Source organism: Sciurus vulgaris, assembly GCF_902686455.1.
Source record: "Sciurus vulgaris genome assembly, chromosome: 18".
In the NCBI taxonomy this organism is placed as follows: Eukaryota; Metazoa; Chordata; class Mammalia; order Rodentia; family Sciuridae; genus Sciurus; species Sciurus vulgaris.
The window spans coordinates 28,090,889-28,118,884 of NC_136479.1; the positions used below are offsets into that span (position 1 = coordinate 28,090,889).

General features: G+C 55.2%; 2 long non-coding RNA genes across 2 annotated transcripts; both read right to left on the bottom strand.

The window, feature by feature from the left end:
- Window positions 1-875: 875 nt before the first annotated feature.
- Window positions 876-5,731, bottom strand: LOC306649791. Its single transcript, XR_013760714.1, has 2 exons — window positions 5,601-5,731; window positions 876-1,192 (listed from the first exon to the last, which is right to left on the bottom strand). It is a non-coding gene; the product is annotated as an uncharacterized lncRNA (long non-coding RNA).
- Window positions 5,732-5,796: 65 nt separating this feature from the next.
- Window positions 5,797-27,940, bottom strand: LOC306649790. Its single transcript, XR_013760713.1, has 6 exons — window positions 27,902-27,940; window positions 22,498-27,480; window positions 16,487-16,981; window positions 8,989-9,024; window positions 5,924-8,381; window positions 5,797-5,890 (listed from the first exon to the last, which is right to left on the bottom strand). It is a non-coding gene; the product is annotated as an uncharacterized lncRNA (long non-coding RNA).
- Between the last annotated feature and the right edge of the window lie 56 nt (window positions 27,941-27,996).

The window sequence follows — 27,996 nt, forward strand, 5'->3', positions numbered from 1 at the left end:
TAGGCCCTCAGCTGGAAGTAGGAGCTCAGCACACAGTAGGTGCTCTTGCTGTCCCACAGGAGAGGCCCCGTGAGGTGAGGTGCCGAGTGTGTGCATGCCCCGGAGCAGCGGCTAAGTGGATCTGCGGATTAACAGCACTAACCCCTGAGCAGGTGCCTGGCTTAAGAGGATCCCTGGCCCCCAAGTCCACCGCAGATTAGAGAGGAGCAGGGCGGCCACCCAGCCGGCCTGCCGCTGTGAGACCATCGTGATTGGCTGATGGCTGGACAGTGCCACCCCATTGGCCCTGACAGGAGGGTGCAGACTTCCAGAAGAGCCTTCTGCGCCTCCTGCTCTCACGGTCTCCAAGCTGGAGGAAATGTGGACACACGTCACCGCCCAGGGACGTACAGATACTGTTTATCTCCTCCTCGGTGGGGCCTTCTCATCCTGGGAAGTTGGCACCTCAACAGATGTGCGGCAGAGGCGTGAACAGCAGCAAAGTCCTTCGTGCAGGGCCTGCCTGGATGGGTCCACCTTCTAGAAGCCATGGGGCACCCAGAGGTGATTTCCTCGGCTCTCTCCTCCGTCATAAAAGGAGGAGAGTGGGTACCAGTTCCCCAAACCACACTCGGGGCCCAAAGCATGATGTTACAGGGGAACCCGCCTGGCCACGTTCACCTGTCCCGAGTCGCTGGTCAGGGAGCTCCTGAGGCTGCCCCAGGAAATCATGGGCACATGCTGTTGTGGTCAGACTGCCAGACCAGCCAGGGCTCTGTCGTCCCTTCCCCATAAATGGGGTTTTTATAGGAAGGACCTAGGGATTTTTATAGGGAAGGACCCTCCCTGTGCTAGGGTCTCATTCTGTGTCTTTTCTTCAGCCTCTTTCCCCAACCTCAGTCTCCAGGATTTTAATGTTTTTAAAAAAATTTTGGAAAAATTACACACCACGTGAATTTCATCAGTTTAAACTGGTTTGGGTGGACAGTTTGGTGGCATGAAGCACATTTACATTGTGCAAACATCTCCACTAGATCCACAAAACTCTTTCATTTTTCCAAACGAGAGCTCTGTCTTCATAGGACATGGACTCCTGTCTTCTCTCCCGCCCTCGGCTCCCACCATGCTCTGGGGATCTCATAAAATGAAATTCTGCAGTAATTGTCCTTTGGGACTGGTTCATTTCACTTAGCTCATGTTCCCAAGCCTCATCCTGTGGGAGCAAGTGTCAGGACTGAATAGTATTCCACTGTGTGGTTGGGCTGCCTCTCATTTATCCCATTCATCGACAGTGAAGAGGATTTTAGTCTTGTGTGAAGCAGAAGTAATTAATCATAAAGCATCTTCCATATATATTTCTTTTCTTTTTAAAAATATATTTTTAGTTGTAAATAGATACAATACCTTTATTTTATTTATTTTTATGTGGTGGGTGCTGAGGACCAAACCCAATGCCTCACATGTGCTAAGCAAGTGCTCTATCACTGAGCCACAACCCCAGCCCTTCCATATGTATCTCTGATGCTTCAAGATTTTGTTTTCAAGCTAAGCATGGTGGTGCATGCCTATAATCCCAGTGAGTCAGGAGGCTGAAGCAGGAGGATCACAAGTTTGAGCCAGTCTCAGCAATTTAGGAGACTCTAAGCAATTTAGTGAGATCTGGTCTCAAAATAAAATAATAAAAAGTGCTGGGGTTATGGGATGTGGTTCTGGGTAAAGTGCCTCTGGGTTTAATCCCCAGTACAAGAAGGAAGGGAAGGGAAGGGGGAAGGGAAGGGAAGGAAGAAGGAGGAAGGAAGGAAGGAAAGAAAAAGAAAAAAATGACTTTGTTTTCAATACTCAAAACCTCAAGCTTTTCTCTCAAGTGTGTCAAAAGCTGCATGTGGTCCTTCTCTGCAGTGTCTCCGTGGGAACTGCCCAGTTCATGGGGCCGTGCAGGCCCCTTGACAGGGGTGGATGTTCCAGAAGAGAAGCAGCACATGGCCTGTGGGGGCTGGGCTGCTGTGTCCAGTGCAGGGAAGCCGGAGGTCTGGGGCGATGGAGTGGGGAGGCCAGGGCTGGATCCCACCCCTCACAGGATGATGCCGGGAGGGCTCCTGTGTCCTGGGGCACAGGGCTGACCCCAGGCTGCTGGGTGGAGGGCTGGGGACGGGCACTGTTCCCTGATTGCTATGCAATCCAGGGAACTAAGGTCGACCTTGCCCATCCAGACTGGGCAGAGCCTGGAGGTCGCTTTGTGGCCTGGGGCAGGGACAGGGTCAGTTCCTCGATGGCCAAGGCAGAGCCCAGCTGCAGGACTGGCTTTGCGTTGGTCAGGGGCTTAGGACCCGCCAGGGCCTGTGGCCAGAGGGGCTCCCTGAGCAGGCACACAGCACCCCAGGCCAGGCGGGGGAGCCGCTGAGTCCCACCAGGCCCTGTGCTGGGCTGTCCCCGCAGGGAGCTGGGGCCTCTGCTGGGTGAGGCAGCCCCACCTTGCCAGAGGCCAGCTGCACGGGCTCTTGTCCCTCTTCTCAGCAGAGACCTGCAGTAGTGGAGAGACAGACAGACACACAGACAGAGGCAGAGACAAAAACAAAGAGAGAGGTAGGCGGGGACAGAGGGAGAAGTGCAGAGGGAAATAAGAGTACAAGAACCTGGGCTGTCGCCCCATGGCGGGGCCCGGCCTAGCAAGGCCTGGCAGGGCGGGCGGGCTGCTGTCCTGTCCCCAAGCCCCTCCCAGCCTGATGTGTGGCCACTGTTCACCTGGCTGTGCCTGCACTTGGTCAGACTCCCCTCTGTGGGTGGGTTGGGTGGGTGGACACAGCAATTCGTACCATGCCCGGCACGGGGAGCGCAGGGAGTGGCGGGCAGGCCCCACCCCATTGTCCTCTGTGGGGCCAGTCTCTTTGGTGGGCAACTGAGGTTTGGGGCTCTACTGGGGAGATTCCAGGCCCTGGCACAGGGCTGACCCCAGGCTGCTGGGTGGAGGGCCGGGGACAGGCACTGGACCAGCCCCCGGCAGCACTGAACCATGCCCAGGGCACGCGGATGTCAGAGGAAGGGCTGGTCACCCTGCTTTGCCACCACAGCTGGCTAGACATCGCCCAGCTGTCGGAGTGCAGTGAACCCAGGCAGTGCAGGGCAGTCGGGCAGGGTGAGGCCTGGGAGCAGGCGCTACCCGGGGTCCAGCCGGGCAGAACCAGGGCTCTGGCTCCTGAGCTCTACCCCTTCCCAAGAGATCAATGGAGGTGGTGGCCTGATGCCTGGGATCAGCCCCCTGCCACTGAGGATCCCCTCCCGCTCCCCTCCCTCACTCTGTCACAGGTTTGACTCAGAGCCCCGAGGACGGTGGGTCCTGGCTGCGCCGGGCAGGGCACCTGGGACCAGGAGTGACCAGGACAGACTTGAGGAGCCCGGGTCATCCAGCAGCATTTGCCTCTGCTGGGCCTGGGCAGGGAAAGAGTCCACCCTGCCTCTCCCTGGAGGCCCTGGGAGCAGCGGTGGGCTGGGGTCCCCCTGCTGGGAGGTCCTGAGGCCTGGAGAAGGGGCGGGAGGTGGCTCCCCATCATGACAGCGCTGGCAGCGGTGGGACAGTCCCCAGGCAATGGCAGCAGGGCTCAGGGCGGTCACAGCCAGCAGAATGTTCTGGAGGGTTTTGCTAAGTGGATGTTCGCAAGACAGTGGGAGCGGGAAGAGTGCTCCGGGTGGGCTGAGCGTGTGCAGATCCGTGGGGGTCTGGACCTCCCCTGGTGGGGCGCACACAGGGGTGGATGTGACGTGGCCCCGGGACAGCTGCCCAGGTGCGAGGCAGAGGCTGGGGTCAGTGGGTAGCTGAAGAGGTGGAGCCAAGCGGACACAGAGGTGCTTAGGAGGACGGGACCTGGGACCCTCCCTGGCTCTGGTCTGCAAGCCCAAAGGGTGGCGGGGTGGGGTCACTGTCACTGAGGCAGGGACCCGGGAGGCCTGGGGGTGGGAGGAACGGAGGGCCTGGGATGTGCACTGGGGGGAGGCCCCTGCCTGGTTCTGGGGTGACACAGGAGGAGGGAGAGGGCGGGCTTCTGGGAGAGGCCTGGACCGCTCTGGCTCCGAACCCCCGAACCCCCGTCAGTCCACCTGGGAGACCCCACCCCATTCAAACCTTGCTGGGAGACCTGGGAAGCCCAGGCACAGTTGCCATGGTGACGGGCTGTGTGGCCAGCAGGTGTCACCAGAGCCTAGAGAATCTGGGGGAATAAGCTTGGACGAGCAGGGCCACGCAGGGCCCCTCTCCTGGGACCTCCTCTGACTGTGCCTCCCCAGACCAGAGGGGCCCTTAGCGCTTGGGGACAGCAGCCCTGACACTGGCACACAGCCAGGGCAGCCAAGGGCCCACAGATTGGGGGAGAGCCCCTGGGGAGTGTCCCCTCAGGAGGCCAGTAGAGCCCTGCCCACCACTGTGGGGCTCTGGGCAAGGCCTGCTCTGGAGCCTCAGTGTCCCCAACTGCATAATGGTGCTGAGGCCATGCCCAGAGCAGGGCCATAGAAAGAGCTGCTGTGGTCTGCACTCGGCTCGGAAGCATCTCTGGCCGTCTGGCACTTGATCCAGGAAGCCAGACGCAGGGCACAGGCACGTGAGCCCTCTGCATCTCTCACCAGGTTCCCTGAACCCCTGACGCGGCTGCTCTTTCAGAGCCCTGGACCTGGAAAGGCAGTCGTGTTGTTCTGAACCATCACGCCCACCCGGGAGGCAGGAGGCCCCACCCGTCCCCGCTGAGAAGGAACCCGAAAGCCAGCCGGGCACAGTGGCACAGGCCTGTAATCTCAGCGGCTCTGGAGGCTGAGGCAGGAGGATGGTGAGTTCAAAGCCAGCCTCAGCAACTCAGCCAGACCCTGTGTCTACATATAAATAAAAAGGGCTGGGGGTGTGGCTCAGCGCTGAAGCACCCCTGGCTTCAATCCAATAAAACGAAAGAAGAAACTGGAAAGCACCCCATCCCCCGACCCTGCCCCTTGTCCTGTGTCCCTCTGTAAGCATCAGGTGGGTGCCTGGCCTGGGGGCTCAGCACAAGGCACCTTGGGCCCCCAGGAACACTGGACACCTCCCCCCAGATGGGCGACTAATAATGGGGAAGCCGAGCTGGGCCGGGTGGAGGGAAGAGCCAGGAACCAGGAACCTCCCCCTCCTCCCGGCTCAGCCTCTTCTTCCGCCTCTGCCTCCCGCCTCTCCTCCCTCCTCCCGGAAGGCTGCAAGGCCGGAATGCTCAGGCCTGCTCTTTTCCTAAATGAGGTCTCTGCTGCCTCCTTCAGCTTATTTTCCACAGAAAGCAAATTAAAGAGGCCGAGAGGGGATGTGAGATTGGGATGACCGGGGTGGGCGCATCTGGCCCAGTGGCCTACATGGCGCCTGGGGCCCTGTCTGGGCTCTTGCCTGGGGAAGGAGGTCCTGGCTTCTGACCTTGTGGACCAATCCCTGGATTCCAAGTGTCCCTGCCCCACCACGCGGAAGGGCTGACACCTAGAGGGGCCATAGGGGACTGGCGGGGGTCTCCGCCCGCCCAGCCTCCTATCCAGACGCCCCTCCTCACTCCTGCAGGTCCTGCTGTCCCAAAGCCCCGCTGGCCAAGGTGGGGGCCCTCAACAGGTAGCACTGCAGAGGCTTATACCTGTGGCTCTGTGGCTGTCCCTCTGGAAGGAACAGCAGTGCACTTGAGACCACTCCATTTCTTCTGGTCACAGTGTGACCACAAACATTACCCTGTAGAAATGCCGGGAAATACAGAAACACAGATAAGAAACTGGGAAGCACCTGCGCCCCACCCCTGCCTGCACCCCACCCCTGCCTCCGCCGCTCCGCCTGTCCCCTCCCCCAGGTTCTGCTCTACCCCCATGCCGGCTGGTGAGAGGCCCCTGCAGGCCCGGGGACGGAGCGGCACCTTCTCCCTGGGCCCAGCAACTTGAGGCCCTCAGCGCGTGGAGGGAGGTCCACCGTGAAGCGGCGTCCCAGGCAAGAGCCAGAGAAGACTCAGGCGGTGCTCATCTGTCTTCTGCAGTGAGAGGATTCCTGGGGTCCCAGAGTGTGTCCGGCTGGGGACCAGGCCAGGGGAAAGAAAGTACTGGTCCGCCCACCCACCGCCCACCACCTGACAGTGGCGGGCATCCACGGTCTTGGGTAGAGCCTGACAAGGATTCTTGTGCACAGCGGGTTTCTGGAGGGAGGGCCACTGGAGACAACCTGCAGCCCCAAGAGTGAAGCCACACAGGGTGGGGGAGAAGCAGCCAGATGTGACCTCAGCCACCCGCCTGGGCCCGTGGGGGCTCCTGGAGGGGCGTCACAGTGCTGTCTACCTTGAAGCTGGTGCTGGTTTTGTGAAATCTCGTTTAGCCCCTCATTGACGTATGAGTATGCTGTGGCTGCTGTAACACAGTGTCGCAAAGCTGGTGCTTTAAATGGCAGAAATTTACTCTCTCACTTTTCTGGGGCCAGAAATCTGAAATCTGGGTGAGGTGCCCCAGGGGGTCTCCCAGGGCAGCCCCTGGCCATCCCTAGTCAGCTGGGCCCCCCACCCTCCCTGAGCTGCTGCTTCTTTGGCACAGGGGAAGGGCCACAATGTCACCAGCCTCCTGGGCTCTGCAGAAGGGTGGTCCTGGGGTAGCTCCAGGTAAGGCCCCTTTCTCACTAGACCCTCGTGGACCTGGGAGGGGACAATGGGAGGGCCCAGGCTCAGGGCACCAAGTCCTGGCCACCAGACACCATCCCTTCTGTTCTCAGAGCCTTCCGGGCTCTGGTGGGGGCAGGAACCCACTTTTAGATTCCATTTCCTCCTTGTTTAGTAGAGGGAAATCCAAAAGGACCAAAAGTGCCAGGAAAGAAGGAAAAGCCACAGCAAGCTCCCTCTTCCCCCAGCGCTCCACCCGCCTGGGCGTCCTCTGCCAGACTCTCTTCTTGGGTGAGAAAAATAAAATTCAGTTCAAAAAAATGTTTATGGAAAACAGATTCTGCGTCCAGCGCTGGCAGAGCCTCAGAGGCCGCTCCCAGAGGCCGGGCCCCTGTCTACGCAGTGGGAAGGGAAGGCTCACGGTCATGCCAGCCCGGTCCTCTGAGGGCAGCCGACATCCTGGGAGATGGGCCTACCAGCGTCCCCGGCCTGCACAGGTGGGTGGCTGCAAGCTGTAGGAATCTACAGTCTCGCAGTCTGGGAGGCCAGAGGTGGGCTGATTCCTTAGAAGGCTCAGAGGGGGACTGCAGCCCGCGGTGTCTGTGCTGTTTGACTGTAACTGTGTCACCTGTCACTGCCTCCTTTGCCACCCAGCCTTCCTCGGAGTCTCTGTGTCCTTTCCTCCACCAGTCATGGAATTTAGGGCCTGTCCTAAGCTCAGGATGATCACATCTTGAGGTCCTTAGCCAATTACATCTGCAAAGACTGTTTCCAAATAAGGGCACATTCTCAGCCTGGGGATGTAGCTCAGTGGTAGAGCAATTGTCTAACATGTACAAGGGCCTGGGTTCCGTGCCCAGCACCACACCCGCACACACCCACCAAGTAATATTCAAAGAAGGTCACGTGCCAAGGTTCCAGTTGGACATGAAGTTTTTGGCGGGACACTGTACAACCCTCTACAGTGTAGAAGTTACAAGCACCTTTCTGAGTTTGGGTCAGTGCCTGTTGGGTGTAGCTATGTGCCTGCCAGTTCAGGAGCCCCTTCTGTTAGCAGTGCCCCTATTTTCAGTGCCTGAGGAGTCCTTTTCCCCTTCCTGAAACCAGGCAGACATGAATCTGCAGCAGTTTGGTCCAACTTGCCAATCCTACGAAACTGAGAATGAACCCAAACCAGAGACAAGCAGAAGATGGAGAGAAGCTAGATTTGGATGACATGTCGAAGGAGCTGGATCAGACTACGCCTGAAGCCCCCTCAGCCTTCCAGATATATAAGCTGATAAATTTCCCTTTTCAAGCTGTTTCCTGTGTGGCTGTCACCTGTATCTAAGAGAGTCCCAACTGGCTGGGTGCAGTACACGTGCCTGTAATCTCAGTTATACAGGAGGCTAAGGCAGGGGGATCTCAAGTTTGAGGTCAGGCTTGGCAACTTTGGGAGACTTTCTGTCTTGCAATAAAAATTAAAAATAGCTGGAGATTAACTCAGTGGGAGAGTGCCCTGGGTTCAATCCCTAAAACTGCAAAAAGAGAGAGAGTCCTTACCGATGCCATCGAGAGTCCCATTTTACAGATGGGAAAGCAGACTCGGGATGGTTAATTAAAGACTTGCCCTTTGTTAGAGGCAGAAGGTGATAGGATCCCTCTATGGTCTTCTTTCTCTTGCTTGTGCTCTGGGAAGCTGATTCCTGCAGTCGGTAGCACCGGGGTTTCCTTGCCTCTGGCTTCCAGGATTCCACCAATGGAAGCTTCTGGCAGGAGGTGAGAGGTCGGTGAGAGGTCCCTGGCTGCCTGCATCAGCGGCAGACTCTGCAGCTCCCCAGGCAGGGGGAGCTGGACCCTGCCCCGTGGCCCCGCAGGCTTGGCTGAGGTCACACCACAGTGAGGGTGATTCAGGGTGGGGGGAGGGATTTTAATGTCCGTCTTGAACAAAACAAGTGTCCTGCCTGCTTAAAAAAATAAATAAGGGCTGGGGAGATAGCTCAGTTCATGTAGTGTTTGCCTGTCGAGCACAAGGCCCTGGGTTCAATCCCCAGCTCTGAAAAATCAATCAATCAACCAATAAAACAAAACAAAAATAAATAAATAATAAATAAATAAATAACAAACAAGCCAGGCACAGCAGAGCCCACTTGTGATCACAGTGACCTGGGAGATCGAGGCAGGAGACTCACAAGTTCAACAACTTTCACCAGTTCAGCAACTCAGTGAGTCTGTCTCAAAATAAAATAAAACAAATAAATAAGTAAATAAATAAATAAATAGAAACGGCTGAGGATGTAGCTCAGGGGTAGAGAGCGTTGGGGTTCAATCTCTAATACTATAAATAAATAAATAAATAAATAAATAAATAAATAAACAAAGGGGTCCAGGGGTGACCCAGTGGTAGAGCGCTTACCTAGTGCATGTGAGGTCCTGGGTTCTACCCTCAGTACTACAAAATAAAATAAAATAACAAAATTACCATGTTTTTTCCAAAAATGTTTATTCTACTAAAACAACAATAGCCACGAAGACACCCTTTTGGGTCACAAAGGCTGCTCAGTTTAACCTGGAGAACCCCACCCCAGCTGTACTTCCAAATGCTTGAAGGGACAAGTGGGCAGCATTCCTCCAGCAACACCCTGCCCCATGCGCCCGACATGGCATCCCGACCTTCTCCCCCACTGATTTTTTAAAATTGAACTAGAACATATACTGAGTAGAATGCTACATTTTTGAGGTGCAGCTCAGTGCACTTTTCTATACATGTGAATGTTTTAATCCTTACAACCACCTATGGAGGAAGTGTTATTGTAAAACCAACTGATAGATAAGAAAACTGAAGAAGCACAGGGAAGAAAGACAAAGAGAAGTGCACTGGTCAGCTTTTCATCACTGTGACAAAATACCTGAGGTAGTGCATTTATAAAGAGAAAAAGTTTATTTAGGCTCACAGTTTTGGAGGTTTTTGTCCATGGTCTCTTGGTCCTGTTGGTTTGGGCCTGTGGCAGCTCGGCACATCATGGCAAGAGCCCATGGCAGACATGGCAGCTCACCTTACAGCAGTCAAGGAGCAAAGAGAAAGAGGGGCCCAGGGCCTGATACCCCCATTAAGGGGATGCCCCCCATGATTGCACTTCCTGCCACTTGGTTCCACCTCCTAAAGGTTCTGCCATCTCTCAATAGTGCCACAGGCTGGGGACCAAGTCTCTAGCACGTGGGCCTTTGGGCACACAGTCAAGACCAAGGCTCTGAGGATTTTTTTTTTTTTTTTTTTCTTTTTTTGCGGTGCTGGGGACCAAACCCAGGGCCTTGTGCTTGCAAGGCAAACACTCTACCAGCTGAGCTATCTCCCTATCTCCCCAGCCCAAGATCCAGGCTCTAACAAGGAGTTTAGGAGTTTGTAGATTCTCTTGTTTTCCCTTCTTCTTTCTATGCCCGGCCCATGAGAGGAGCTCTATGTGCTGTTGATTATTGCTACTAAGTCATGAATCGCCCAGCTGCCACTCTTCATTTATCCTCATCCATTCATTTCACAGAACTCTGTGTGCCTGCCCTGTCAGGGACAGGACAAAGGCAGGACCCCTTCCGCTGAGCACCCCAGGTGGTCAGGGACCTGAGCCCCTGGTCTCCTTCCACAGGCTCCCTGTGACCGACCCAGACCAGACTGTCAATAAGAGGAGAGGATCACTGAGGCCATCTAGTGAGCGCAAGCCCTCCTCCCTCAGGAAGGGCTCCGGGCTTTTTTTTTTTTTTTGGTACCGGGTATTGAACCCAGGGGCATTTAACCACTGAGCCACATCCCCAGCCCCCTGTTGTATTTTATTTAGAGACAGGATCTCACTGAGTTGCTTAGGGCCTCACTAAGTTGCTGAGGCTGGCTTTGAACTTGCCATCCTCCTGCCGCAGCCTCCTGAGCTGCTGGGATGATGGTGCCTGGCTAGGCCTCCAGTCCTGCCAGCTGGGTATAGAATTTGGGCAGCATGGAACAACCCTTCCCACAGTGCTCGGCTCAAATTCCTGACCTGCAGAACATGCCATCAGAGTTAATCGGTGGATGGACGTGCTGCCATTTGGGGTGGCTTGTTAGGCAGCAGTACACAGAACACTCACCCCACAGGAGGGCCCTAACCACAGGACTTAGGGGGGCCCTGAGCAGGCTCCAGAAGAGGCGGGAGTCTGGCACCACAGCCTCTCTGACCCTGGCGCCCCTCCTGCTGCCCATGGCCAGAGCCCTTTTTCCCTGGTCACTGTCTCCCTGTTTGCTAGGACTCTGGAACAAATGACCACAACCCGGGTGGCTTCATAACAGAAGTGCGAGGTTGTCTCCTAGTTCAGAAGGTCAAAGTGTGTACAGGGCTGGCTCCTTCCGGCTGGGCTGCACCGAGGGAACCGTCCCAGGAATCTTCTGAGGTGGCCGCGGGGCGGGTTGGCCTGAGAAGCAAGCTGGGCCCTGGCCTCGTGGTCACACCCTGTATGTGGAGCTGTTCTCTGTCTCACACAGGGACTTGGCCTGTGGACCTGGGGCCACCTCATCCAGACCTTTTTGTGATCCTTACCCTAGCGGTACCTGCAAAGACCCCCATTGCTGGGGCTGGGGTCATGGCTCAGGGGTGGAGTGTTCCTAGCATGTGTGAGGCCCTGGGTTCGATTCTCAGCACCACATATAAATAAATGAATAAAATAAGGGTCTATCAACATCTTTAAAAAAATAATTTAAAAAAAGGACCAATATTGCGAGCAAGGTCCCACCCTGAGTGGCCAGGCGGACCTATCTTTTAGGGGGACACCATTCGTCTCACTACACGCCCTCACTGTGGGAAGTGGGGTGACCAACAGGCCTGGCTGAGGGATTTCTGGACAGAAAGGGGTTCAGATAGAAAACGGGGGCAGTCCCCAGCAAACCGGGCCTGTGTGTGCCATTGGTACCGAGCGAGGCTGGGGGACACTCGAGGTGAGGACTGGGCTCCGTGCAGGCAGGGCTCTGTCCCTCACCAAGGCTCTGAGCCCAGGCCTGGCTCTGCCTCGTGGGCACCTGGGGCGACCGCCTTCCCTTCCCTGGCCCTGTCGAAGGGGGGCTCACAGAGGGGAGTAGGGTCCCCTTGGCACACGATGGGCACATGTCATTCCTGGGGACATCCTGGGAGATGCCAAGAGGGCCTTGGGAGCCTTCCGCTTGGGATTAAAACTGGTGGCAATTAAGCAGGAAGGTGGCCCAGAGCTTGCCTCTGCCTATCAAGTCCCTGGAAGGGAAGATGTCTCTAGGGACAAGCTGGTTCCAGGAGGAAAAGAACAAAATTAAAGTACCCCCGGTCCCCTTTCAAGGTAGACAGATGCCCGCAGGAGCAAGAGCTGGGGCCACTGCCCCCGCCTCAGGGTGAGGGCAAAGCGGCGGGAGGGGGCGCGCAGCAGAGACAGGGGAGGAGCTGCCTTGAGGGACATGGGCCAGCTTGGTGATGCTTGTCACCAGGTCCTCGCGGGATGCTGTGGGAGCCTGCAGGGGGCAGGGTTGGGGCCAGCTTTGGCCAAGGGACAAAGGGCCCACCCAGAACCCCAAGGTAAGCGGTAAGCCTTTTTTTTTTTACATTTGAAAAACTTGTGCTCCAGAGGTTGAGACTGGAGGATCTAAGTTCAAGGCCAGCCTGGGCAATGAAGGGAAATGCCATCTCCAAACAGAACAAAACAAAACACCCACGGCCGGGCACGAGGGTGCACGCCTATAATCCCGGCCCCTCCCTAGTAACGTAGGAAAATAATAATAATAAATACAAAAAAATAAAAGGCCTTTTGTTTTTGTTGGAGATGGGTCTCACTAAGTTGCTCAGACTGGTCTCAGACTCCTGGGCTCAAACCAATCCTTCTGCCTCAGCCTCCCAAGTTGCTGGGACCACAGGTGCTTACTACCACACCCGGCTTGAGACCCTGCTTTCCAAAAGAAGTGTCGAAGAACTTTAGGACGTGTCCTCATGCAGTTGTGCACCAGGATTGGCTGGGCTTTGCTCTGCCATGCTCGGGCTGACCCCTCTGATGGCTCAGCGTCCCCTGTTCCTCTTCCCTGGAGGGCACCCACATGCCCAGGCTCACCCATGCTCGGCTCATAGCTCCAGGTGACAGTGGATGCGTCTGCCTGTCACTCATGCCACCGCCCATTCTCCAGATGAGAAGACTGAGCCCAGAGATGACAGGTTACCTGAAAAGGTCACACAGGGGAGGGAACACAGGTGGGCCACTCTCCTTTCCCATCACGTAAGGCTGGGCACAGCCCCTAACTGACAGTGAGTTGAACTGACACATAATTTGTACTTTGAGTACGAAGATGCGGTCATTGCCAGAAGAGAACTGAAACCAGCCATGAATAATTCCTGCACTTTCAACAAAAACACCAATAAAACGAAAGTTTGAATAAATACCACTCAACCCAGCCAGCCGTGAACAGGAAAAGAGCCACCTAAAATCATTTGAGCCGGGCGGGGCTGGGGCTGAGGGGGAGCGTGTGCTCTGTTCCCAGTACTGGAAAAAAATACAGCAAGATCATCTGAGCCGGGCTCCTGGGGGGAGGGTCCTCCTCCCATGCAGTCTGGGGTCCCCAACTGTGTGTGTGGACAGAGGATGGCCTCTGCCCTCTGCAGGCCCACATCCCACCTGCAAGTCAGGGAAGTCCTGCCGGAGTCTTCTGGACCTCAGCCCAGCTGATGGGGTGCAGGTTGTTTTTTGGGGGGTGACCCTAGGAAGGAACATGGAAGGTGGATGGCCAGCTGCTGCTGTGAGGGGCTTAGTCCCTTGGAGACAGTGGACCAGAGCCCAGGAAATGGACTCTTCCACTCTGGTCTGTCTTTGGAGGAGGTTGCTTGGGTGCCGTGGCCTTAACTTCTCACAACGTCTCCTGCTCTTCAAGGGCAGGCCTGGAGTCACAGCAGCTTCTAAGTGGAGGCCCCTCATGGATGACAGGGAGGGATTTTTTATTTTATATTTTATATTTTATCTTATTTTTGGTACCAGGGATTGAGCTCAGGGACACTTAATCACTGAGCCACATCCCCAGTCCTTTTCACTTTTTATTTAGAGACATGGTTGTTCAGGGCCTTGCTAAGTCGCTGAGGCTGGCTTTGAACTTGCGATCCTCCTGCCTCAGCCTCCCGAGTTGCAGGGATTACAGGTGTGTGCCACTGCAACCGGGGGTAGCGATGAGAGTAGGCACCTGGGGGCAGGCATGATGCCTATCTACAAGGCTCAGTCTCCATTCTGTGTCATGAGACCCCAGTCTTTCTGAGGAAGGGCTTCCTGTTGTGACCTGGTGCAGAAGGGCAGGGCCAGAGGTAGGTGTTGTGGGTGGGTTGGGGGGCCCCCAAAAGATAAAGTCCTGACTTTTAGAAACTCAGAATGGGACCTTATTTTGCAAGAGGGTCATTGCAAATGTGTCTAGTTAGATGAGGTCACACAGGAGTTGACAAGGCCCTTTAATCCGAGGCAGCTGCCTGGTGTCCTTATAAGAAAAGACATGGACCCTGCATGCTTGGGAGGTTCAGGCAAGAGGATTGCAAATTCAAGGCCAATCTCAGCAACTTAGTGAGACCTGTCTCAAAACAAAAAATAAACAGGGCTGGGGAGGTAGCTCAGTGGTTGGATACTCCTGGGTTCAATCCCCAGGACCAAAAGAAAAACGAGAGACACAGAGAGACGGGCGTATGAAGCTGTGGCACGGAGGAAGACCGCCCTGTGGTGGTGGAAGCAAAACGGGAGCCCAGAAGCTTTGAGTCATAGGATGGTGGCGTCCACAGAGCCGGAGGGAGGCCTGGGACAGATGGCCCATCAGGGCTCTGAGAAGAAGCCCACCCTGCTGGCACCTTGACTTTGGACTTCAAGCTTCTAACCTGTGAGAAAAAAAAGTTTCTATTGCCTAAAGCTACTCAGTTTGCCGTCATTTGTTACAGTAGCCACAAGAAAGCAATAATCTGTCCTAGTTGAGAAATGTCCAGGCAGTGGTCTGGGGACAGGGCTGACTATGGCCCGTGCCGTGCAGGTTAGGACACCATCCTTTGCTTCTCCCAGTCCTGAACTGGTGGAGAGAGGGAGAGGGGTCACCTGGAGCCTCCAGGGCCCTATGCTACCTGGACGCTTGCTGGTGTCAGAAGACAGCCTCAGTCACTCTTGGCAGGGGCCATGCAGGCACAGTATCCCCTCTCTTGGTCCCTGGAGAGGAGGTTGGCTCCACCCCTTTTTATAGATAGGCAAATTGAACCTCAGAGAGGGGCAGTGGCTTTGCAGATCACATAGCAAGTAGGTGGCAGAACCAAGGCCTAGACACAGGCTGTGTGGCCCCACTACTTTGCTGGGCCCTTCCTGAATCATTTGATCGGCGCTGCTCAGTGAGCGCAACTGGCATGCGCAGAAACGAGTTCAGCCCCCGCTCGGCCACTCTGGGGGGCCCGGCATCCTGAGGCACCTGTGCTCTGCTTCACCGGGCTCTGCAAAGCCTCTTCCTGTCTCCTGCTTGCTCACATCTGATGCTGTTGTAGGCTGGGACCCACTGGGCACTGGCACGTGCCCCTCCGTGATCTGAGCTTTCTGGAGTAAGGTGGCCTCTTCCTGGTGGCTCCAGATCCCACGTGTGGAAGGATGAGGCCGACCTTGCTTTGGAAGTCACCCAGTGTTACCTAATAAGGTTTATTTTTTTGTTACTGGGAATTGAACCCAGGGGATCTTAACCATGAAGTCACATCTCCAGCCCTTTTTATTTCATTTTTTTTAACTAAAAATTTTTTTTTGGTGGGGGGGGTACCAGGGATTGAACTCAGGGGCACTTGACCACTGAGCCACATCCCCAGCCCTATTTTGTATTTTATTTAGAGACAGGGTCTCACTGAGTTGCTTAGCATCTTGCTTTTGCTGAGGCTGGCTTTGAACCCTCCATCCTCCTGCCTCAGCCTCCTGAGCCACTGGGATTACCGGCGTGTGTGCTGCTTACCCGGCTCCTAATAAGGTTTTAAGACATACAATTCCAGTTCCAGTTGGGGGAGCGTTGCCATCACATTGTCATGTTGTGGAAGGGGGCATTGCGTGACCATCGTTGGAAGATGCCACGTATATTAACAGCCACTGGGCAAACCCAGGCCCCACGTCCCAAGGGATATTTTATTAAATCTAGAGTGGAATTGGGTTGTAGGTGGCGTGTTGAACTGTTGAACAAGACAGAGAGGAAAAAAGAAGAGGGAAAAGAGGAGTGAGGAGTGTTGAGGGAGAGGAGGAGTGAGGAGCAGGGTTTAAGGTACCCCAGCTCCGTCCTAGCCGGCACAGTACTGAGGTGACGCTCTGCCTCCTGAGCAGGACCATGTGATAAATCTCATCAGCAGCAATTCTGCCACCTGCAGGTCAGAGCCCAACCCTGGGCCAGAGCTCGATGGGCAGAGAGGTCATCTGCAGTCTTTTTCTCCCCAGCATTACACTTTTTAGCACTCTCCCAAATATCCCTCTGGGAATTTCCCTTTCCTTGTTGTCAGACTGAGGCTCACCATGTCCCAACACACACAGGAAACCCAGATTTATAGGAGAGGATGGGGCCCACGGAAAGGGGAGTAAAATGGAGACCAAGAGCCAGAGTGGGACTGACTGGCATGTCCTTGATCCATCCATACCTGAAGGTGTTACATTTCTGGACTCCCAGCAACTCTTGCTTAAAACAGTTGGATACCAGCTAGGCACAGTGGCATGTGCCTATAGTGCCAGCTACTCGGGAGGCTGAGGCAGGAGGATTGCAATTGTGAGGCCAGCCTCAGCAAGTTAGTGAGATCCTGTCTCAAAATAAAAAAATAAATAAATAAAAGGGGCTGAGGGTGTAGCTCAATGGTTAAGAGCCCCTGAGTTCAATTCCAGCACCAAAAAACAACACAAAACAAAAACAGTTGGGTACCACCTACTGAAAACACTCCTTTGTTCCAGTAAGCTGCAGTCCTAGAGGGTCTGTCCCCAGGGCCCTATCCTCCTCCTCCTCTTTGGTGACATTCATTTTTTTTCCTTCTTTGTTTTTTTTTTTTTTTTTCTTTTCTTCTTTCTCTCTTTTAGTGGTACCAATAGAACTCAGGTTCTCACACATACTAGGCAAGTGCTCTACCACTGAGCTGCTCCCCAGGCATTTTAACTTTGTGACAGGGTCTTGCTAAGTTGCTCAGGTTGGCCTTTAACTTGAGATCCTCCTGCGTCAGTCTCTGGAGCCGTCAGGACACTTACAATTCTTTGTCGATCGACTGTCCCTCCGTTGGACGGCCAGCGCCATGAGGACAGGGCTGTGCTCACCTCAGGGCCTCGCATGGGGACTGCCCCAGGCAGTAACTGTCCAACGAATATGAACAATGAGGTGCAGGCAGGAGGATTGTAAGTTCAGGGCCGACTTTGGCAACTTAGCAAGACCCCATCTAAAAAAATAAAAAAATAAAAAAAATAGATGAGTAAAAATAAAAAGGGCTGGGATGTAGCTCAGTAGTTAAGGGGCCCCAGGATCCATCTGCAGTCCTGCAGAAATAAAATAGAAGGGCTTGGAACGGGGCTCAGGGAGAAGTTCTTGCTCTGGGTTCAATCTCTAGTGTCACACACACACACACACACACACACACACAGGAAAATAAACTTGAGGCTGGGACGCAGCCCCAGGGAACTGTTAGCCAGTAGGAATGGATGATCCGAGTGCCGGGCTGAGCAGCTTCTACAGGAGGGCTGCAAACTGGCGACAGCAGGTGGCCTGCTCCTGTGTTTTATTTTGGTCTGTAGGGTATTAAAAATAGTGCCAAGGGCCAGCGACGTAGCTCAGTAGTAGAGTGCTTGCTTGCCTACCATGTGCTCGGCTCTGGATTTGATCCCCAGCACCGAAACAGGTGGGGCAGGCAGGCAGGCAGAGAACTCGAATCAACGTTTCTGTTTTTGGTTCTGGAGGTTGAACCCCGCGGAGTGAGGTCCCCAACCCTGCCTCCTTGTCATTTTTTGAGACAGGGTCTTGGCAAGTGGCTGAGGATGCTTGCTAAGTTGCTGAGGGTCTTGTCAAGTTGATGAGGTTGGCCCAGAAATTGTGATCCTCCAGTCTCAGCCTCTCAAATTCCCAGGATGATAGGGGTGCACTACTCCACCTGGCTTGAATAGAAATTTCTCCTAAGCAGATACACAAATGTTCAATGAGCATATTAAAAGCTGCTCAACATCACCCATCATTAAGCAAAGACAAGTCAAGGATGGTTACTATCAAAAAGCCAGACAATAGCCGGATGTGTGGTGCACGCCTGTCATCTCGTTGCTCGGGAGGCTGAGGCAGGAGGATCGTGAGTTCAAAGCCAGTCTCAGCAAAAGTGAGGTGCTAAGCAATTCAGTGAGACCCTGTCTCTAAATAAAATACAAAATAGGGCTGAGAATGCGACTCAGTGGTTGAGTGCCCCTGAGTTCAATCCCTGGTAGCCCCCCACCAAAACCAAAACCAAAACAGAGAATAATAAATGCTGGTGGGAATGTAAGCTGTAGACAACTTGGTGGCATTAAGCACATCCACACTGCTGTGTGACCATCAGCATCAGAAAATAGGATGACGGTCCCTCAAATAATTAAGCAGAAATACCACATGACCCTGCTTAGGGTCTATACTCAAAGTAGAATTGCTACTTGTGGGTAGAGACCCCGAAGGATGAAAGCAGAGACTCAGAGGTAATTTGCACACTGTGCTCACAGCAAATCCATTGACGGTGTTTGGAGATGGGCCCTTTAGCGGGTGGCCCATGAGAGCTCTGCATGGATGAGCTAATGGGTTACTGAGGGCCACCTAAGGCAAGCTCACCTTGGCAGGTTGCTCCATCTCACCATGGGACGTCCTCCACCATCCCATGACCCCATGAGGCCTTGCCAGCTGCGGGGCAGATGCTGCCATCTGCTCTTAAACATCCCAGGCTCTCGACCCCTGAACTATCCAAGGCCATATTCTTTATAAGCCACCAGTCTCTGGGACTCTGATAACAAAGAAAATGGACTAAGACGCCAGTATCCTTGGACAGATAAATGGATAAAAAAAATGTAATATATGCATACAATGGACTATCACACAGCTTTCTGAAGGAAGGACAAGACAGGTGTGGTGGCGCACGGTGCTGTTATACCAGCTCTGGAAACTGGGGCAGGAGGATGGCCAGTTAAAAACTAGCCTCAGCAATTTAGCGAGGACCTGAGTAACTCAGTGAGATCCTGTCTCTAAACAAAATATAAAAAAGAGCTGAGGATGTGGCTCAGTGGTGAAGCACCCATGGGGTCAATCCCTGGCACACACACAAAAAAGGAAGGACATTTTGCCAGACACAGTGGTGCACGCCTGTAATCCCAGCAATTTGGGAGGCTGAGGCAGGAGGATGGCAAGTCTAAGGCCAGCCTCAGCAATTTAGTAAAACCCTGTCTCAAAAACAGAAATTAAAAAGGACCGGGGATGGAGCTCAGTGGCTGGGTTCAATACCCAGTACAAAGCAGAGGAGAGGAAGGTCATTTGATAAGTAGTCCAACATGGATGAACCTAGAGGTTTATTTTATAATAAAATAAATTTTATAATAAAATAAAACAGATACAAATGGACAAAAACTATAGGATTCCACTTATATGAGGTCTCTAGAGATGTCAAATTCCTAGAGACACAAAATTGAATTGTGGGTGCCAGGGCCTGGGGGTGGGGGAATTGGGAGTTAGTGTTTAAGGAGGATAATTTCAGACTGGGGAGATGAAAAAGTTTTGGAGGTGGGTGTACTGATGGTTTTGCAACAATGTGACTGTGTTTACCGCCCTTGAACTGCATTTCAAAATGATCATTTTTGTTCTATGTATTTCACCACAATTAAAAAAAAAAAAGTGTCAAGGTGAACAAATGAGATGTAAAACTGCAACTGTAGTAGACATGGCCCAGATAAACCAGTGTCTGCCTTTCCTCCCTTGGTCACAGTGAAGACTCTATTCCCTTTAGTTGAGTACCATCATATGGACTCTGGGCATTGGTGACATGTGACTCGGCACCGATCTGCCCTTGCCCTGTGATGGCTTTGCAATGAGGTGAACAACTTGTGAATTCTAATGACTTGGGTTTCACAAACCAGCTGTCCTGGAAAGTCAACCCAAGCTGCGCAGAAGACATGTAGGGGACAATGCATCTTTGTTTTACATGAAGCTGTTGAGATGTTGGGGATGTTTGTTACTGCAGCACAACCCATCCCACTGAATGGAAACAACAGCCTCCCAGGGGCAGGGGCAGATCTGGTACTCCTGGGGGCCCCAGGTTGGAGCTACAGGGAGCTATTACCTCTCCCTGTTCTCCTATGTTCCCGCCTGACTTCTGCAGGCACTTGAATCACTAATGGTGTATTAATCTGCTCCTGCTGCCATTAATAAAGTATCGCAGATTGGGTGGTGGAAACAATAGAAATTTGTCCTTTCAAGTTTTAGAGACTTGAAGTTTAAGATCAAGGTGTTTGGGTATGAGAGGAACTGGTTCCTCCTGAGGGCTGTAGGGGAGGAGCTGTCTTGCCCACTTTAGCTTGTAGATGGGGGTCTTTTGTCCATGTCTTTCCATATTATCTTCCCTCCGTATCTGCCTGTCTCCAAATGTCCCCATTTTTATAAAAAGACACCAATCATATTGGATTAGGGCTTACTCCACTACAGTATGACCTCATCTTAATTACAATGACCCTATTTCCAAAAAAGGTAACATTTTGAGGTACTGGGGGTTAGTAAGGTATGTAAGCATGAAGATTGGGGGGGCATCACTCAACCCATCAGACTGCCTACCAGAGGAAGGCGTTGGGACAAGTGGGCAGGTCTGGGCAGGGATGCCCAGGGACAGCTCAGACATTTCCAGCAGAAGGAATCAAGAGAGCAGGTCTCTCAGCAGGAGTGGCTCTTGAAGATTCTTCAGAGATTTCCTGTGGCCACAGAAGTTGGGTGTGCAAATGTGTGTGTGTGTGTGTGTGTGTGTGTTGGAGGGGGTGAGTTCTTGCCTCCTGCTCATCTCTAGGGCCAAGAGAGCAAGACATGAAGAGAAAGTGCCAGGACTCTGGACGGGGCTGTCGGTCTGACTTTGGGGTTTGTTTTTGACTTTGTGCTGACGGTGGAAATGCATTGATGTGGGTGGGGTGGGCAAGGAATGGAGGCAGGCAGGAAGCGGAGCTTTCAAAGCTGTAGCCATGGGAAATGTTTTTATTTTCTGCTTGAAAGAAAATGCCAAAGAAGGATAAAAGAAAAAAAAAAAAAAAGGAGGGAGGGAGGTAAAGAGAATGAACGTGTGTGTATGCTCACACAGGAGAGAAAGGGGGAGAGAGAGGAGGAATCTGGGAGCCCACTGGCCCAGCAGACCTGGGAAGGGCGAGACCCTGCCTTCCCCTCCTCTGACACGGAGCACCGGCCTGCAGGAGGGAGCTGGGCAGAGCCATGGCTGGCCTAATTGCTGCCACCCTTCCTGGGTGGCCTTAGGTTGCCCCAGTTCCCTGGGTCTCAGGGACCCCTTTGACAAGTGTGTCTAAGACAGGCACAGATGCTGGACCCAGAACGTGTGTGCAAGCGGCAGAGAGAGCAGCTAGACGAACACCCTGAGATTAGCGTGCTGGTGTGCAAAATCAGAAGGCCCCAAGGGAAGCGGGCACAGGTGTGCACACCTGTAATCCCAGTTACTTGGGAGGCTAAGGCAGGAGGATCCCAGGTTTGAGGTCAGCCTGGGCAACGTAGGTAGACCCTGTCGCAAGATAAACTTTAAAACGGCTGGGGTATAGTTCAGTGGTAGAGCACTTGCCTAACATGCAGACCATGGTCCTGCCGAACTCCAGAGGAATGTTGCCTGGGTTAGCCTGAGACCTCACCCCATCCCTACCTGCCCCAGGCCAAACCAGGGACTCCCTCTAATCTCTGACCTCTGTTCCTCCCCTCCCCCCACCAGGTTAGGGTAGGAGAAAATCCCCAGTCGCCAAGAGAGAGGACTGAAAGGAAGGACATTAATGGGTGGCAAGACAGGTTAGTACAGCTGGGTCCTTCACTTATTTAAGGTGCTGAGGGGCTGGGGCTGGGGCTGACTGGTAGAACTCAGCTTCAACACACATGAGCTGGGGGTTCCATGCCCAGCACCTCCGCTCACAGAAAAGGTGGGTGGGGAGATGCTGGGGTTTCACATGTCTCAGAAACCCTGCCTGGCTTGGTAGATGGTGTTTGCTGCCATTTTCCAGCTGTGACTGTCCCTTTTCCTTTTTGCCCCAAGAGTCCTTTCTGTTAAATGGATGGGGCAGTAACTAAATTACAGGGCAGGGGTGTGATGCCCCCGGGCATCCCAGGGAACTCTCAGAGACCGAGGAAACTGGGAGGGCTGGCTGGGGAAGGGGGGCAGGCAGTCCGGATTTGGAGGTACCACGTGGGTTAGGGAGGTGGGAGGCAAGGAGGGCCCCTGGGGGCCGGGCTGGCAGTGGAATTTGCTCCAGAACCCTTAGCATGCACGGGCCTGCTGGGGAGGTGCAGAAGCCCAAACAAAGCAGGGGCCAGGGGTGTGGGACTTCTGAGAGACCAGGCAGCCCCCTCCCGGGCACGGACTCCCCACCTAGGTGCAGTGTCTCTCCCCAAACACACGTGCTGCCAAGCCCTCCATTAGTCACCCTGGCACTGACATACATAAATCCCATTAGTCACACCCCACACAAACTCGCTGCGGAACACACCCAGTCACACCCAGACAAAGACCGAGGCCCCCTAAGACAGAGGCCCTGCATGTCCGTGGGGGCTCGTTCACCAGGGCCTGGTACAGTGCGGCGAAGCTCGGGCGCTGGACACATCCTTCCCAGAGAAGCCGATCCTGCCTTTCCGAACCCCCGCACACCGCCCCCAAATAATCACAGTGCCCCACCCCCACCCCAAACCGTCCCCATCCCCTCTGGGCACACATACCACAATAAACGCCCTTGGCCACCCCCTCTTCCGTCTCTGGGGTAGGGCTGACATTGGCCCCCTCCCCCATGCCTGTCCTCGGACGGGTCTGGCAGGAAACATTCCCCAAGGTCACCCGAGCTCTTCAGCAGGCGGCCCCAGGAGCTGATTTATTGGCGGTTTATTTGGAGAAACGCTATCGCTCTCAGATTCCGGGGGAAAAAACGCTCGCGGTGGACTTTAACCTTGGGCTGAAACCGCAGCGCTTTGTTTTCCGCGGCGCTTCCTGGGGCCTAGCAGGGGCGGCTCGGGCGGAATGTGGCTCGGCAGCCTCTCCGCTCCTAGGCTGCCGCCGGGGGCGAGGCTCAAATTCCTGTGCGCCCGGCCGGAAGCCCTCGGTCCCTCCGAAAGTGCTTCTAGAAATTCTAGGAAGAAGCCGAAGCTCCTTGGGTGAGGGCAATCTCGGAGCCAGGTTTCCAACCCCCGCCCCCCGGCCACCCCCCACTTGCCATCGCCTCTTGGGGACATGTCTCTGGCACCGTGAGGCTTTGGGGGGAGCACCAAGGAGGGGATGAATGCTTTTCCCTCCACGGTTGTCCCCGCCAAAAAGTCCCCAAAGCCTCTTCGGTGGTGGTCGGTCCCCATCGCGCAAGCGGCTTGCTCGGTTGATGTCGGGCACCAGTGGGAAGGCCTGTTCCTTGCCCCTAGGGCAGAAAAAAAAAAAAAAAAAAAAGATAAAACTCTGACGACATTAAACGTTATTGTTCGAAATGTACTCTCTGGGGCTGCCCCCCAGACTAGGATAGGAAGACCGTCGCCCCCGCCAGGCTGCCACCAGCGCAAACGACCGATTCCTGCTTTCTCCATGGTCTATTTGCACCAAGGTGGCGGGCCAAAAAAGGGGTATCCTCGGCAAGGAGCGGGTGGGATGGCGCGGGGTTGGGAACCCAAGGGTCTCCGGCACCGTGCCTGCAGTCATCCGGCTCAGCTCTTGCTCCCTCCAACCCCCAAAGGCCCCTCGAGCGCCCGCAGAGGGCTCCCGGGGCGCAAGACTAAGGCAGGGTTCGAGGAGGTGGGTAGTTGGCCGAGTAGAGAAGTCGGTCAGTCCTTGGCCCTGTCGTTGCTCAAGATGCAGGCGCGCGCACCCATCCTAGCGTAACCGAGCCTTCCTAGTAGGAAGTGTCGGGCCGGGGTGTCCCCACCCCAGCGATGATCGGCGAGGCCCGGGCCACGGGAACTCGTGGTGATGGATGGTGGCGGCACCGAGTGGGAAAGGCCGTTCCCTCTCTGGCGAATGGGGGAAATTCCTGGCTTGATTCCCTGCGCAGAGTTGGGGCCTCCAGGCCGTGACCAGGAGAGCAGGGCGCTTGGCTTGGCCCGGAATACCCGCGTATAACCAGCAGGAAGCAGGGCCGGCGCGGAGATTTATGGCAGCAGCCGGCCTGCGGCGCACCGAACGTGTTTCAGTCCTTTCTGAGCCAGACAGTGGAGTGGAAGACCCGACCCGGGCCATAGGAAGAGGCCAGGGTCGGAGGCGGGGCCGAGAGGAGTCTGAATCCGCTTCAGCCAGGCCTGGCGCAAAGGCCCCTGCTTTGCCCGCCGTACGCCCGGGTCTTGGCTGCAGCAGGATGCTAGTGTCGCGTCCCTGGTCTTCCGGGCGGTCCGAGCACCTCTCGGTCAGGCGCCGAGCCATGCTGGGCCAGTCTCAGCCATAGACCGCGAGCATGGCTGTCCCGGGTGCGGCCTCTCCGGGTTTTAGCGGCGCCCGGGCTGGGAGCTTCCCAGTTGCCGAATGTAGGACTTGTGGAAACTCCTGCCGAAGAGACCGTGCCTTGGCCTCCCGGGCCAGCAGCCGAAGCCGGCGATCATTGGGGCCCCTTTCGTTATAAGACCGATAGTCTGGGGGCTCAGACCTTCCCTACTCCCCGGGAAAGGCGGTTCAGGTCCAAGGGTGGGGCAGCTTGGGTGTCCGCGTTTTGGAAAGGATCCGGGCTTTTTTTGGAGGGAGTAGAGAGAACGTGTCCATGCGGTCTGCAACACCAAGGAGCTAGAAGAGCCATGTTCAACTTTGCATTGGGCAGAGTTGGGAGGCGCGGGCTCCCCGGAGTCGGACCTGCCCGCTGCTGGCCCCAGTGCGGGGCCGACTTGTGCCTACAAAGACCGCAGGGGAGACAGCGGGCTCAAGGTTGGCCTGTCCTTTGGCTTTACAACAAAGGGGGAGAGTTTTGTTAGTCGGAAAGCGTCCTGGGAACCGAAGCCGTAGTAGGCGACCTGGGAATACACAAAAGGCCTTGGTCTGGGCGGCCAGCCCGGGCCATGGATAACCGCGCTGGGCCAGGCAGAGGCTCTCCTGGGTGGGTTCTCCCGGAATTGCGGTTTGGGGCTGCGTGGAGTCCCCTCACCCCGACCGATTTTCCGCCCAGTCAGTACAAAACACACACACACACCCACTGCGTCAACACAGTTTTTGGCCACCGATCCCGCGGGTAAACAAGCGAGAGGGGTTGGGGGTGGGGCGTGGAAGATGGCGGCTGGACCTGTGGCCTGTGCTGTGGCCACCCGCTCCGCGCGCGCCCGTTTTTCACGCTTAAATGTGGTCCACCAGGGCGGGGAGTGTATTTTCCCAGACCCAGAGGTCCGGCTAGGGTTGCAACAGAGGCTCCCCTGTGATGGAGTGGGTCTCCGAAGGGGCTAAACCTGCAGCCTCCACTCCTCTTGGGATCGGTCCCACGCCCCAAGATGGCTCCCGGCAGCTGTTTACTCAGCGGCTCCAGGGCACCAGGGCACAGGGCCGAAGAGGGGGCAAAGACCAGGGCGCAAAGACCAAGGCGCGCTCTAGTTAGTTCCAGCGCGCCCCACTAGCCAGGCAGCCCCGGAGGAGCGGCGCGCGCAGAAGTCCTGTGCGTCCAGCCCGGCGGCCGGGACCCCGGAGCGGTCGCGACCCCAGGCCCCGCGCCTGGTGGCTAAAGGGCCGCGTGGCAGCTCGCGAGGGTGAAAGCGTGTATGGGGAGGGCGGCGCAAGGGGCTGGGGCGCACACATTCCAGCGGGGAGGGGGGCTCTTCTGTCCTGAATCGGGCCCTAATGAAATGCCGGCTCGGTTCGCCAAGCCGACGAGGCGCACACTTGAAAAATGCAAACGCCATTGGCAAATCCAGGGCAAACAGGCAGAATTTTTATTAGCAACTAAATGATTTATGGCACACATACCCCGCCGTCACAATTACGGCGTCTTGGAGCATCCAGGGGTGAAAACATTAAACATTTATAAAAATAGGCCTTTGTTTTTTTCCAGCCCGCAAGTCTTTTGTATTATTCCCCACCCCAACTCTCAAGATACATATTTTTTCTTGAGCTATATTAAAATAAAACCGTTCCAGATCCCGGGCGGGCTAAGGGGGTGGGGGATTCAGGGCCTGTACTCTAATATTGAAGGGCGATGGGGGCGGGGGAAGCGATGGGGACTCGGGCGTGGGAGGGCTTACTAGGAACCCACAAAGGCCTGTGGATAAGACTCAAGGGCGCTCGGCGCCCCCACACACGGCCCCTTCCCTTGCCCTGGCTTCCAGCAGTCCCGCGCAGCTCAGCAGCATTTATTTTATTTCTGCAGTCGCCCCCCTCCCCTAAGGCACACAGACACAATACCTCCTTTCTCTAACCCCCCTCTCCTTTCGGTCTTTGCTCCTGGCCGTCCTGGGGCTGCACCGGGCGTCTCCCGCCGCCCCGGCTGCCACTGAGACCCGCGCGCCCAGCTCCAAGCGCGGACACCGCCGCTCCTTCCCCTTGGCTCCGGCTATTTTCGTTCCTTTCTCTCTTCACTCCTCCCTCCTCCCCCGCGGAGCTCCAGCTTCCAAAAGAGGGCAGCCTAGAAACCAGCGCAGGAGGATCCAAGAAGGGCAACTTGAAACTGCCCTCCTGAGGCCGAACTTTTTTCCTCAAATTTATCCTGGAATTAAATTAGACACCCCCAGTTCGCTCTCGAACCCTTCCCCCTTTTTTCTAAAAGTGGAGAAAAGAAAATAGAACGAATGGGCGCTAACTAGCTCATTTCCCCCCCTGCAGAAAAGTTGCCTTAAAAATGGATTAAAAAAAAGTAGGAGCGATGCGAAAACGCTGAGTCCGCAGCGCGGGGCGAAAGAGCGGGCTTCTCTTGTTTTAATTAAAATCCTATCACCACGGTTGCTCTCCGAGGCAGGATCAGCAGGATTTCTGCCCCTTCAAGCTTCCTTTCGAGGGTACGTAATGCCTAGCTGGACTCGGGTGCCTGCCGGGGCTGCGGAGAGGGTGCGGGGCCCCTAGGACTCTCCCTCCCGCGGGGTCCGCATTCCCTGCGCCTCTAGCCAGGTAGGTCTGCTGCGGGCAGCTCCCGGCTACTCAACCCAGAAAGGATTTTGCTGAAAGCGCAAAATAAAGTACAAAGTCTGGGGGATTGGGGCTCCCCTCCCCCTCTGGCCGCCGTGGCCAGCCAAGCACTTTTGGGCTTGGCTGCTGCTTCCTCTGAGCTCAACAGATTTTTTTTTTCCCGGTCTCGCCCTCCCTGGAGGGGGCGCGGCGGATGGAAGGCGAGAGAGGCCCCCAGCCAAGAGGTTTTTAATATTACACTTTAATAGGTTTCAGAAGGCCCCGTGGAGAAATGCTAATAGGCTGAAATGTCAGAATCGAGAGGGATTCAGCTCGCGCTCAGCCGATCTAATCCTTTTTTCTGCTCTGATTTTTTTTTGCGGGGGGAAGGAGGAGGGGACCGCCCACGCCAAGAGGGGCTTTGGGGAGGGGCGCGCGGTGCAGAAGCGCCGCAGCCCCACCGGGGCCGAGAAGGGGGCGCGCCCCGACCCGCGCGCGTTTCTATAGGAACCCCTTTTAGGAGATTAGACTCACCCGCTGCCCGCCGCCGCGGCCTCTCCAAAATATTAATCAGTAACCATCTGACACTGCTTTTCAGGGAGGGACCCGCAGGCCGGGACAAGGAAAACGGCCTTCTCGCCTGCCCATCCCACCCGACCGCGCTCCTGGGGGAGAGGGAATGAATCGCTGCTTTGTTTTAAAAGGAAGGAGGAAAAAAAAAAAAAAAAAAGAAAAAAAGGAAAAAGCAGCCCTTGTCTGTTTTGGCGTCTCCACCGCGCGTTGTAGAGGCGCACCCAGGGGAGGTGGGGGGCCAGGGCGTGGGCACTGGGTGCAGTCCGCCGGGCCCCAGGCCCTTCCCGGCTCGCTCGGCTTGTCACCTCCTCCTGCGAGCAGGAAGCTGACAGCCGGCCCATTAAACCGCGCCTTGCAAAGCCCTGGATTGCGGCGACAACCATCTTCCTCTATTTTGATCACTCAGCCCAGACGCTGGAGGAGGGGGGAGGAAAAGGGAGGAGAAGAAGAAGGGGGGGGCCCGAGCTGGTGGAGGGGGAGGGCTGCCTAGAAACGGCCCGGAAAAATTCTCACCACCAGTTTTGATCATTCAGCCCCGCCGAGGGGAGCCTGGAAACTGCTGGAGCCCCGAGGTCCGTAATTGGTTTTATAGGAATGGCTGAGGGCCA